Genomic DNA, 13,818 nt, shown 5'->3' with positions numbered 1-13,818 from the left:
GTTTCAATGTGAAAAGTTATCTTTTATAGCCAAGACAGACACGGACGATACGTTTAAAAATTATCCGTCAGGTAAGTCCATCACTTGTTTTATTATGTTAATTTTATTCTGTAAACTTATCATAATACAGGAAGGCTGTGTTTACACCAAACGCCGTGAACAGTAAACATGTTTACATTTGGTTTAATGTAATGTACACTAGTTTCACATTAAATTTGTTCACATCTATACACCGTGTTTAGTTACCTGTACATACGATTTGTTCATACTTGTAAACTATATGTCATTTAAATGTTCATATCATAGAACCGAATTAAAAAAATTTAACAACTTTTGTAGCAGTTATGGAACGACCATTTGACTTTAAAAAAAAGGGGGGATGGATTTTTCAACAATTTGATTAAAACAAATTGGGTCATACAGATGATTAGAATGAACTCATATTCTGAATCCAAAGATTCCCCATTCATTATAGTGTTAAATATTGAATTGGTATCATCGATAAAAAAAAAACTAAATATAACTGACTATCGCGCGAGAAAAAAATTCTGACTTAGAACCCCCCCTTTTTTTAAGTAAAGTGGTTGCTCCTTTAAGAAAGTCATTTTTAATGATTTGCAGTAGTTTAAAGATACCTCGATTACGCATAAAAACGTAGGCTGCATCAGCGTGCTTACAGACGAAGAAAAAGAATTGCGATGTTAAGGATCACTACATTTCTATTTTTTCTGTTTGTTTCAAATGGTATGCTTTCTCCAAGGAGTATTTGGCAAAGTGTGTGTGGGGGGGGGGTGATTTTATTTTATTATTTTTAATTGTATTTTAACGGATCTGTGATACTACATGAAGAAAAAAATTAACCTCACCCTTTTTCAGAAATGTATTGATGAGTGAATCGTTGTTTGAGTAAAGACCAGTGGCAAATATTTCTATCAGTGTGTACGTCCAGTCGATTCGGAGACCTTTTCAAATGAATTATGTGTTCGGACATGATGATGGATGAGTCTTGATAAGGGTTTATTAGGCTGCGTAAAGTGATTTATAACAAATAAATATATTAAGTTTAGACAAATATTTCTGTAAAGAACTTTATTAATAAGTGTTATAAGTATCAATCTCATATATAAACATCGTTTCTTTTTTAAATATACATGGGAAAGATCTGATGTAAAGTTTAGTGTACATTTAACCTACACAAGGCCTACATCGACTATCGACTGCATGTAGACAAAACATGATTTAAACTACATGTAAACATTGAGTTTTATCAATGGGAACGTAATTTTGTTTAGTTTATGTGTGAGTTACACTAACAAAACACCGAGTTTAGGTCAATGTGAACACGGCCTTACTGATTTTACTTTTTTTAAATCAAGTGTTAGATCAAAATTTGAATTACATTTTATTAAAAAGAAAGCGAAACCGTTTCATTGATTACAAATATAGGTATATTTGTAGAACAAATTCTTACCATGATCACCATGTGAATTTAGCATTACAACTCTAAGGGCGTCATAAGGATAAACCAATACATGTAACAGTATAGAAACTCATATAATATTATTCAGTTATAAAATTAATGTGTTTTGTAAGATACTTTAATTTAATGAGCGTTTTGAAGAATGCTTAATTATATCTGTAAGTATTTTTATTCAAATGACAGATGTTTAATCCTCATGTTATATGTTACATTTCATTTATTCATGATGATTGAAAAGATTTTGACTAGACTATGACTATAGGTTTATAAAAATTCCATTTTCAGCGGTAACATCACGGGAAATTATACTTTTTGTCGTCATCATATTTATTGGTCTAATGGTTTTTCTTGGATTGTTGCATGTTTGTCGGAAAAGACAAAGAAGGATATTAGTAATACCACTTCAAAATAAGGAAATACAAGCAGATAATGTAAGACAACATCACATTGAAGAGAGAAGTGAAAGTGTGTATGACGAAATAGACGAATCAGCTATGTCAAAAACTATTGCACTGTCATCCGTCAGACCGTCATTACATAGCTCTTACTTAGACGTAACGGATAGTCAATGTTATACGATGGACACCAAAGATACTGACAGAAGCACTGCAACGGCAATGTTTTCTACTCAGTCCGAACCAGCCCAAAAAACAAGTCAACGAAGACAACGACATAGTCTGGAAAAAAACATTAAGGAACAAAGTATACAAAGAGAAGAAGGAAATGAATATTCAGATGCTTATTTAAGGCCAATGTTTCTTGCAGAACGTAACTGGTTCGACAAAATGTCGGAAAATAAAGGAACATTGTTTTCAAACAAGAAAAAAATGACAGAAAAGATTTATGATAAACCCGCTTACGATGGCATCAGTATATCAGTAAGCTATGACAGACTTATTAGTGCGAAAAGTGTTGGAAATCAAATTTATGAAAAAGTACTCGTAAACAATCCGATTTATCCTTCAGATGATCTGCTTGACAAAAACCTAAAACAGTCCAAATGCACATCATTGGCTTCAAAGAGACAGACTATATAATTTGTACAACGAATACAATAGAGTTTTCCAGTTGAAAGTCTCGAATTGTGTATCCTTGTAATAAATTAATCTTCGTATTATTAATAAAGATGCAGTGAGTACCTTTATACAACTGTAAGTGCATGACACCTTTCGTTAATATGATAGAAATATCGGTAATGTTTGTATGAATTGGTCTCCTGCGTTAATGGAATAATTCAAAATATTGTACAAGTTCTAAAGTATTAAATAGAGTTTTAAAAGACTCAACATTTACATAGTTTTATTTTCTGGAAAAGGCACATTATAAAATTGATGTATCTGAAGCACCTTGTCTGATGAACGCAAAAACAATGTACCTTTTTTTATAATAAATCGGGGATATATTAACTGAACGAATTATTATTGTCGGCGAAACTCAAGACATGCTAAAACAGATACATTTGTTTTATAGTCCGAAGCGCTAACCACTACACCACGGCTTTCCCCTGTATAAAATTACATGTAACAATCGTAAATGCAACAATTTGTTTGCATTTGGTAATTCAGTTTTTGTAAACATAAATATAAAGCATTTGCACACATGTTTTGAAAATAGTTATCTTAGAACATATACAGATGGGTGCGGTCCTAACCTTGACAAAAGTTAACTTATAGTTAACTTGTTGACTGCTTTTTAAGTTAACTTGAGAATTTTTAAGCAGACCAGCAAGTTAACCTCGTCTACGGTGAACCAGACCTACGGTCCGCTTTTTTATGACTGCTGCAGACCTATCGACGGGTCTGCTCCAGACCAGACCTGTGAACAGGTCTGCCCCAGACCAGATCTGTGGACAGGTCTGCTCCTGACCAGACCTGTGGACAGGTCTGCTTCTGACCAGACCTGTGGACAAGTCTGCTTCTGACCAGACCTGTGGACAAGTCTGATATTGACCAGACCTGGGGACATGTCTGCTTATGAAATGTTATCGTTTTTGCGACTTTTCAAATCAGACTTGAGCTTTATTAAAAAGTGTATAAACAACATTCGCATTGTTCTACCCCAGAAGGCTTCTAATAGCAAATTTCTTTACTCGCTATACTCTACTAGACATTATTCATAACAACACAATTCTTTCTTTTTTTATTTTATATATTCTTATATACATTAGTCAATTACATAGAGCTATCATATTTTTTTAATTAGAAGGCGGATAGAAAGGTTATCCAACGCATCGGAACAACATTCTTATATCATGGGATATCAACATTTTTGTCGACGTTGTCGACGTTACTTCGTTCCCAATTTTTTTTACCTGTCTCTTCTTAATTTATACATTATGCATTTATACATGCATGGATATTTCATTGTTATTCTATTTGTTTGGGTTGGATTTACTATTCTTTTTCCGCAGAATATTCTAACGAAAATTGTACAGTTGTACAGTGTCCGGATACGTACGATTGGACAAACTACCAACAATCTCGTCAAATTCGTCAGATTTGTCGAGAGATTTGTGCACATGAATGAAATAGTTGTCACTTGACGTTTAACTACAAACAAAATCAATCAACCGACATAATAGATTAACAGTATACTATTCCCAGAAGAGAACCTCATATACATTTTTTTATCAAAAAGCACAAATGAATGCAGACATGTCATTGTTGGTACATTTACGTGGATGATGCGGCCTAATAGTTTTGTTTTACACACCCTAATGACTGTTCAATATTATAAACACAGAGATGAAACGCTGACATTCTCAATTTATGTGAGAAAAAAAAATTGCATTAATTGTTTTCCTTATTGCTTACATTTGCCATCCTACTAACATGTTCACAGGAGTGTCAGGAGAAGACATAAAGGCGCCATCCCAACAGTGGTCATTTATTTTATACATTCAATCCAGACATAAAAAATATGGCTGATTTACCATTTGGATATGTATAGATTTTTAAATTAAAGTGCACATATGCAGGTCAGTTTTTGATCGATGCGGTCAAATAATTTTGTTGTATAAGTCAGCACGAGGTATTAAAACTACTGAAATTTCGTTACGTATCAATATTTTGAATAAAAGGAGGACATACTGGCATCCAAAATTAATGCGAACAAAAATGTGTTGTTATTATATTGCAATATTACTGTCCTTTGTATTATACATTGAATCCTGACATAAAAAATATGGCTTATTTACTATGCGTGTATATAGATTTACAAATAAAAGTGCACATATGGTCAGTTTTGGTCAATGCGGTCAAATAATTTTGTTGCACAAGTCAGCATGAGGTATCAAAACTACTGAAATTTTGTTACGTATCAACATTTTGAATAAAAGGAGGACATGCTGGCACCCTAAATTTATGCGAACAAAAATTTGTTGTTATTGTATTGCAATATTGCTGTCCATTGTATTGTACATTGAATCCTAACACAAAAATATGGCTGATTTACTATGCAGGTATGCATGGTATATAGATTTACAAATTAAAGTGCACATATGGTCGGTTTTGGTCAATGCGGTCAAATCATTTTGTTGTACACGTTAACATGAGGTATCAAAACTACTGAAATTTTGATACGTATCATTATTTTGAATAAAAGGAGGACATTCTGGCACCCTTAATTTATGCGAACACAAATTTGTTCTTTATGTTGTTATTGTATTGCAATAAGGCTGTCTATTGTATTTTACATTGAATCCTGGCATAAAAAATATGGCTGATTTACTATGCAGGTATGCATGGTATATAGATTTACAAATTAAAGTGCACATATGGTCAGTTTTGGTCAAATGCGGTCAAACTATTTCATTGTACAAGTCAGCATGAGGTATCAAAAATATTGAAATTTTGTTTCGTATCAATATTTTGAATATAAGGAGGACATGTTGGCACTCTAAATTAATGCGAACAAAAATTTGTTGTTATTGTATTGCCATATTGCTGTCCATTGTATTGTACATTGAATCATAACACAAAAATATGGCTGATTTACTATGCAGGTATACATGGTATATAGATTAACAAATTAAAGTGCACATATGGTCAGTTTTGGTCAATGCGGTCAAATCATTTTGTTGTACGGGCCAACATGGCTATCAAAACTACTGAAATTTTGAAACGTATCAATATTTTGAATAAAAGGAGGACATTCTGGCACCCTAAATTTATGCGAACAAAAATTGGTTCTTTATGTTGTTATTGTATTGCAATAATGCTGTCAATTGTATTTTACATTGAATCCTGGCATAAAAAATATGGCTGATTTACTATGCGGGTATATAGATTTACAAATTAAAGTGCACATATGGTCAGTTTTGGTCAAATGCGGTCAAATTATTTCATTGTACAAGTCAGCATGAGGTATCAAAACTGTTGAAGTTTTGTTACGTATCAATTTTTTGAATATAAGGAGGACATAATGACGCCCTAAATTTATGCAAAATAAAATTCGTTGTTATTTTATTGCAATATTGCTGTCCATTGTATTGTACATTGAATCCTAACACAAATATATTGCTGATTTACTATGCGGGTATACATGGTATATAGATTAACAAATTAAAGTGCACATATGGTCAGTTTTGGTCAATGCGGTCAAATTATTTTGTTGTACGGGCCAACATTAGGTATCAAAACTACTGAAATATTTGTTACGTATCAATATTTTGAATATAAGGCGGACATGCTGGCACCCTAAATTTATGCGAAACAAAAATTTGTTGCTATTGTAGTACATGTATTGCAATATTGCTGGCCATAGTATTATACATTGAATCCTGACATAAAAAATATGGCTGACTTACTATGCGGGTATATATGGTATATATATTTACAAATTAAAGTGCACATATGGTCAGCTTTGGTCAATTTGGTCAAATCATTTTGTTGTACAAGTCAGCTTGAGGTATCAAAACTACTGAAATTTTTTTACGTATCAATATTTTGAATAAAAGGAGGACATGCTGGCACCCTAAATTTATGCGAACAAAAATTTGTTGTTAGTGTATTGCAATATTACTGCCCAGACAACATTGGTACGTTGGCACATGCATTGGCCCAACGTTATTTTTAAACGTTGGCCCAATGTATAAGTGCAAAGTGGCCCTATGTTGGCCCAACGTGATGGCTAAACGTTGGCACAACGTTGTAAGGTTTTATACAATACATTGGCCCAACGTTGGTCCAATGAAGGAATAATACTTGCTGATGTTGAACAAACGTTAGGCCAACGTAGTAATACTAACTGTTAGCAAACGTTGGAACTCCGTTGGTTCAATCTGTAAACATTTTTATCCATATGAAGGATACTAAAATCCTTTCCAGGCAACAACTGCAATAAGTCCTGATTCTTACATCAGTTCGAAATGGCGGAACTATTACTTTTTTAAATATTGCAATAATTGCGTTTTTCATATCCACTACACCATGTTGTGTCTTACATACTACCCGAAAATTTTGTATTTTGCCACTTTCTCTCCAACTTCCTGAACATGCATGCAATATTTGCCAATGGACGTTTCAGTGACCAACAACCAATCAATCTCTCCAGGAATAGTACATCTGAATTGTACCCAAAATTTAATGAATGCAATCAACATATCCATGTTACCCAATTTTCTTAAATAATGTAAATACAAAGGTATGATTAATTCATAAAATATAATTTATTTTTAGCTAGACAACCAGCAAAGTTTAAAAAAAAATCTATTTTGTATCTATTGGTTGCTAAATCAGATCTAGAATGAAAATTATAAACTTGTTTAAGTCTATTCATGATAATTCATTTATCCCATTTGCATAACATGCATAATATCATTACAGTTTATGTAGAAATATCCAAGCTCTGTATGAAGGCATTGATAATTCATTTCATACAGCTATTTTTCTGATTCTGTATTCCAACATGGTTTTTATCCACAAGATGCAAGTGTTCCTTTTGTTTTTTGCTACACTTTGTTTTGTCACTATTTTGGCTCCCTCTTATGTTAAATCCTTTATCCAGTTTAGCATATCTTCATAAAAGTTATTTCACTGACTCTGTAATTAAGTAATGAATAAATGAGTACTCAATGTATGTATATTAGAATATATTAAATCCTCCTAAAAAAAAATGATAAAATTTTTTAAAAATGTATCTGGTGTCCTGGCACATTACATTTTTGTACAATAGTTATGAAAAATACTCTTTCTTTAATATTTCCTTAGCCCATACAAGCCAAGGCAAAAAGCATATTGCATTCTTTACCATAATGGTTATAGACTTCACCAAGCTAGGCAGGTTAAGCAAGACAATTGAGTGTAGAAATGGTTACAGAAAACTTTGTCAAAAATGTTCTAAATAAATAAATAAAACTAGTTGAAAAAAATACAAAGTCAAATCTAAATACACTACCATTAACGGTAGTATTAAACATGTTATGCATATATATGTTACAGTAAATAGGTGAAATAAGAATTACACGTAATTACTAAACATTTCAGTAAATACCTGTAATTACTAGTCAGTTTAGTAATTACATGTATTTACTAGTTGTTTCAGTGATTACTGGTATTCACTGATTTTTTTTGTCATTTTTACAGCTATTTACTAATATGATGTTTTTGTTTTCAAATTAAAGATATCATTCAAGATACCAAATAAAAAAATAAAAGGGTAGGTATTTTAGGGCTTCCTCAATTAAGGATTAAGGTATATAACATGTATAAGGCACATCTAAAGTGTATACTCTCTTGTGTGTGTGAACTGAAACTGGAAAATGGTTATTTTAAAAGTTTTGAAACTTCCTAAAAATCATTTTCAGCATGCAAGACAATAATATCTATCCACTATTGAGAAATACATTTGTGAGAAGTTTATAGGCAACTTTGTCACTTCATTTGCTGACAATTCGGTAATGTTAAATTTGGTTGAATAATCTTGATAATTCTTAAAATCTTATAATTTCTTCAAATTAAAATCTCCATCAGGCATACTTGCCCAATGACACAAGTGAAATTCCTTTTACAAAATAGGTTTATTTAAGACTTTTTTTGTCAGACTGTTGCGATGAAGCTGACATTCTTCACAAACAAATTCATACACTTTGATGATGTTAAGAGTCACATTTCATATTTCTGTGTTTCTCTTTTTATGAGTTTTTAAGACCTCCAAACTTAAGCTTATAAACCTGCAATAAAATTTTATCATCCTTTTTACTTGTATAAGTCAACTAAATGGTCCATCCCTATTGTTTTACTTTCAATGTTGTAATTCTGTTTCTTTTTGTCCAAACTGCGACTATTGTCGCAAAAGCGAGACATAGCAAACCATTCTGTCATCAGAAGCGTCCACAAGATTTTCAAGATTTCAAGATTCTTTATTTCTCAAACACCACAAAGTTACAATGGTACAAAGAAGTTCATCAAAAATTATATAACATAACACATAACACACATGACAAGATGAGATGAAAATATGAAATAAAATAAAATAAACAGTATAGTAGTGAAGAGTGGTGATTAACCAGGAAGACTCACTTGAAAAGTTATAACCCTGATAAATTTGCACAGCTTTTTCAACTTATTTTTAATTTTTAACTGAAATAGTTTTTTTCCAATTTTTAGTATGTTACATCTGTGCAAGAAAAAAGTATCCAAATATTGTACTCGAAAAATTTGCCACCATGTGGTTAACTGCATAGCAGTTGTTATTATGTGCTTATTATGACCTTATTGTGTTGTTCTCTGTTTGTTTACTGTCATTATTGTAATTGTATATTATGTTATTTTGCTATAGCATCATGTTTGCTTCTGCAATAACATATATTTTTCCGTATTTTATTTAAAAATGGACTTAGTTTTTTTTATGTCAGTTAACATTACATTGAAGTTCACACTGTGGTTAAAGTTTTTAGAATTTTAATAACTTTCTCAAAATATCCTGGATGTCTACCAAACTTGGACAGAAGCTTGTTTATGATCCTAAGATAATACTCAGAAGTAAAGTTTGTAAAAAAATCCTTTTTCGTATATTCCTTATAGATAGACTTCGTTTTTTTTTTCGGTAAATATTACATACACTCTGCAGTTAAAGTATTTTTTTAAAACATTTATTAGATAAACCACCCTGGATTTTAACGAAATTTGAACAGTTCTAAGCTTCTTACAGTACTAGTCAAAAGATAGTATCCGGAGGAAAATTTTAATATTTTTTTCCCATTTTTTTTTAGCCTGGGACTAACAGCAAAAGTAAGCGAGATAATGGTTCCACGAAACCTTACAATTTCAAATTTGAATTTACATCATGTACATAGCAGTCAGGGGCATTACTTATACAAGTAACAATTAAAATTACCCATACAAGTAATGTTGAAAACGAGGCTTATTTAAATATAACTTATATAAGTTATTTTTCTGAATATTATTTTTATAGGTGTCCAAGAATACAGATTTTACTAGCTTTAAATAATTTTCACAGTTATCTGGTTATTTTTCCCTTGATATATAAAAACTCATTCTTCAGAAACACTAATTAACTTTCCGACGCACTTATCTTTCATACCGACGCTTCTGAGTCAAAGATTGGTCTCTTGGGACTATTAAATTATCATTTTTCTCTAAAATCTTGAAGGTAGACTGATATAAATAGATAGATACTTGTGAATTAATTAAGACCTGAAGTTATTTATAATTTGTAACCTCAATCAATTACATATGTGCCTTAGATAAGTGTAATTGCTATTTTTCTCAAAATTGTCTAAAATAACTTATTCAAGTAATATTTTTGTCATTATTTTCAAAGTAGCCCTTTATCTCTATACTCCTCTCAAATCTGATATATTCTTTATTTTATGATATAAAATGTTGTTTAAAATCATGAAAACTACATTTAGTCTATGTTTCTATTGAAAATTAAAATAACTCTATTAAGTAATTTTATCATTTTTGAAATAAAAAAATACTTATATAAGTAATTAAAAAAATAACTTGTTTAAGTAACGCCCCTGACTGCATAGGAAACATATCTTCAGCTAGGGGTTGAATTGAAGGTCACATGCATACGTATTCATTGGGGTTCAATTATTCACTTGCAAGTGCACCAGTACAAAACTGACTGCTAAACAAATTATTAGCTGATCATGTTACAACATTGTCTTAACAGTTAGTAAATAGGTGTAAAAATTCATTTTAAAATTAGTAATTACTGGTAATAACTGCGCCGTTTCAGGAATTACTTGTATTTACTAAGTGCATTGGGGATTACATGTAATTCCTAAATTTTAGTAATTACATGTTATTCCTAATTTCACCTATTTACTGTAACATATATATCTGTGAAATTCGAATCCGATGTAGCATAAAGGATGGCTATTATGTTAACTTACTTTCTTAAAGTTATTCATTCTAGGCTATCAACTGGTCGAATGCTTTTTTCCCATCTCCATTCCCATGCATTTTGTAGAATGCTTTTTTTCCCATCTCCATTCCCATGCATTTTCTAGCCAGGATATTGTCAATAATTCTTATCATTCCTAGTTCTCTTTTTTTTTCCTTTTGCACTCTGATTAATTTTGTCCTCTGTAGTACTGAAATACCTGACCTATAAATTTATATTTGAATGTAAAATTGTATATTAAAAAGAAAAGCTACTTCAAGTAATTCAGACAATAATTTATAGTCTTTTTCTTTTATAAATATCCGTCTGTGTGGTAAAGTCTTTTTTTAACGCCCCTTCCGCCCCCCTGTTTTTTTTATATTTCAAGCGTTAGCTTTTTGTGACTGATATTTACTCCTACAAACTATTCAAATATCGGGTTTTTTCTTTTTGCAAAAGTTTTACCAAGGACAAAAAACTAAATTCAGCCGAGTTCGTATAATTATATACAAATTACAACACATTTTTGCAATGAATTTAGATAAGATTTTTGAATAAGATTAAGAAATAAATACTCTGTTTGATATCTAAAACACTGTTACACATGCAAGTGTGTAGATGATCAGGTTTCACAAATATATCGTATATGTTTGCATGCGATTTAGAAATACAATAAAACTAACAAATTCATTTATATTTCAATGAAGTAGAAATTATTATATATACCACATTTCTGAAACATTACGGAATAAGGTACATCTTAAGACAGATTTTTTCCATTATCTTCAGTAATGGTCATAAATGTTATCGTTATAGATTTTAGAAAAAAAAACCGATTAAAATATTGGTAATTTACAATTTGTTTGAAAATATTAATGTTCAGTGGCAAATATTTCATGATGATTAATAGGAGATGATTTCTTGATGATTAATAGGAATTCATTGAAGATAAATATTGTATACACAGAAGAGCTCTTGCTGGGTACAATCATAACATAAACTAAAAAAGTTAATCAACTTTGATTCACTTCAAATATGACATAATGTGTTTGAGGACTCACTAAAAAAACTTTTATACATGCAAGATATTAGGTCAACTTGAGTATATCAAATCTAATAACACAGGTAAACTAAGATTTTATAGTAAAGTGTGCTCATCATTTGACTTAAAAGCTTACTGAAGATTTTATATTGAGAAATATGATAGATCACTGCTTACAAAAATTAGAATAAGTGCAGATTCACTTGCAATTGAAACTGGGAGGTATAGCAAACCAAAAATTTTAGCAAGTGAAAGATACTGCAAACTTTGTAAAGATAAAGTGGAAGATGAAGTTCATTTTCTTTTATATTGTCCTCTACATAAAGACCTTCGGGAGAAGTTTGATATTTTCAAAAACCTTAATAATGATGATGATATTAAATCAACGATTTATTTACTTAACCCAGTAAATCTGGTTGACACCAGGCAAATATGTAATTATTTAAGTCAAGCTTTTGAACTTCGTAATAAAAATCTAATGTCAGTTGGTCTACCATAAGTATAATACTGGGTAATACTGTTATATTATATATATAATTAGTACTTGAAATGTTTTCTTTACGTTGTATTTGCATAAATTGTCATGTTTAATGTGTTTGTATCTTGGAATACGCATTGTATCATATGTGCTTTGTCCAATAAAATATTTGAATTTGAATTTGAATTTTTGAATTTTGAATTTTAATAGGATTGAAATGATTTAAAGTCTAACAAATATTTCGCCCGAAACGTATAAACTTCAAGATCAACATTATAAAATGATAGAGTAATATATGTTTTAATTTTTAACAACATCCCTCAGATTAAAAAAATCAAATTGTATTTGTCATTCTTAATCGTATATATATATACATCAGATTTTTTAAAGTTACACCTTACATGTTACTTTCTTTCTCTTTGAACCTCAGATGATATGATTTTCTCTATTGTTTTCTTCGTTTTACTGCTTTCTTACAAATACACAACAGGAAATAACCATAAAAGTGACCATCCCATTACATTTAGATTTCTTATAAACTTAATTACCATAGCAACTATCTTTGAAAGTCGAACATATGGTCAACCTTATCAGAATGTGCTTGATTAACAGATTGACTGTATCAAATATCACTGTACATGTAATTGCTAAATTATCATGTTTCACAAATTTTAATGAATAAAGTTATTATAAATAATGATTGCAATAAATTTAAACTTTTAACAAGACAATCTTTATGTTTACGATATACATTTTTTTTATTACAGTAATGATATCCAGTATAAATTTTACCGGGCTTATATATATAGAGTATAATATATGATCAATGTTGGCCCAGCATTGGCCCAACATAGAGTTGTAAATGTAATTTCAGTTGATAAACACTTTCGGTCTCAGCTTTCGGTATACCATCAACTTTTCATAAAGCCTGCAGCAATCGAAATTATCCGCCTCCCAAAAGAAATAAATAAAGAGTATAATATTTCATAATCAATTTTTATTAACAAAATTTCATATCGGCTCTGTGTTGCTACTAACATAATGCTAACATTTGCCCGATTATTTATAACCAAAATGAGATAATAATATGAATTTACAACAACAGACCAACGTTGGGCCAATGTTGTGCAGCAATCACGTGCGACCAACATACTGACAATTTGCCAACGTTGGGCCAATGTTGTGCAGCCAACATAAACTTGCGACCAACGGACCGACAATTTGCCAACGTTGGGCTAATGTTGTGCAGCCAAAACCAACGGTCGACCAACGGGCCGACAATTTGCCAACGTTGGCCCACTGTTAGTCTGTTGACTGGGTGTCCATTGTACTATACATTGAATCCTGACATGAAAAATATGGCTGGATTACTATACGGGTATATATGGTATATAGATTTACAAATTAAAGTGCACATTTGGTCAGTTTTGGACAATGCTGTCAAATCATTTTGTTGTACAC

The 13,818-nt window shown here is 30.9% G+C and overlaps 1 long non-coding RNA gene across 1 annotated transcript; it reads right to left on the bottom strand.

Moving 5' to 3' along the window:
* Positions 1 to 7,293: 7,293 nt before the first annotated feature.
* LOC143043383 (uncharacterized) lies at positions 7,294 to 13,474 on the bottom strand. The gene is made up of 3 exons (XR_012968353.1): positions 12,759 to 13,474; positions 10,848 to 11,062; positions 7,294 to 7,521 (listed from the first exon to the last, which is right to left on the bottom strand). It is a non-coding gene; the product is annotated as an uncharacterized LOC143043383 (long non-coding RNA).
* Between the last annotated feature and the right edge of the window lie 344 nt (positions 13,475 to 13,818).

Source organism: Mytilus galloprovincialis, chromosome 8, assembly GCF_965363235.1.
Source record: "Mytilus galloprovincialis chromosome 8, xbMytGall1.hap1.1, whole genome shotgun sequence".
Classification (NCBI taxonomy): Eukaryota; Metazoa; Mollusca; class Bivalvia; order Mytilida; family Mytilidae; genus Mytilus; species Mytilus galloprovincialis.
The sequence above is the reverse complement of the archived record's forward strand: the minus strand, read 5'-3'. Positions and strand labels throughout refer to the sequence as shown.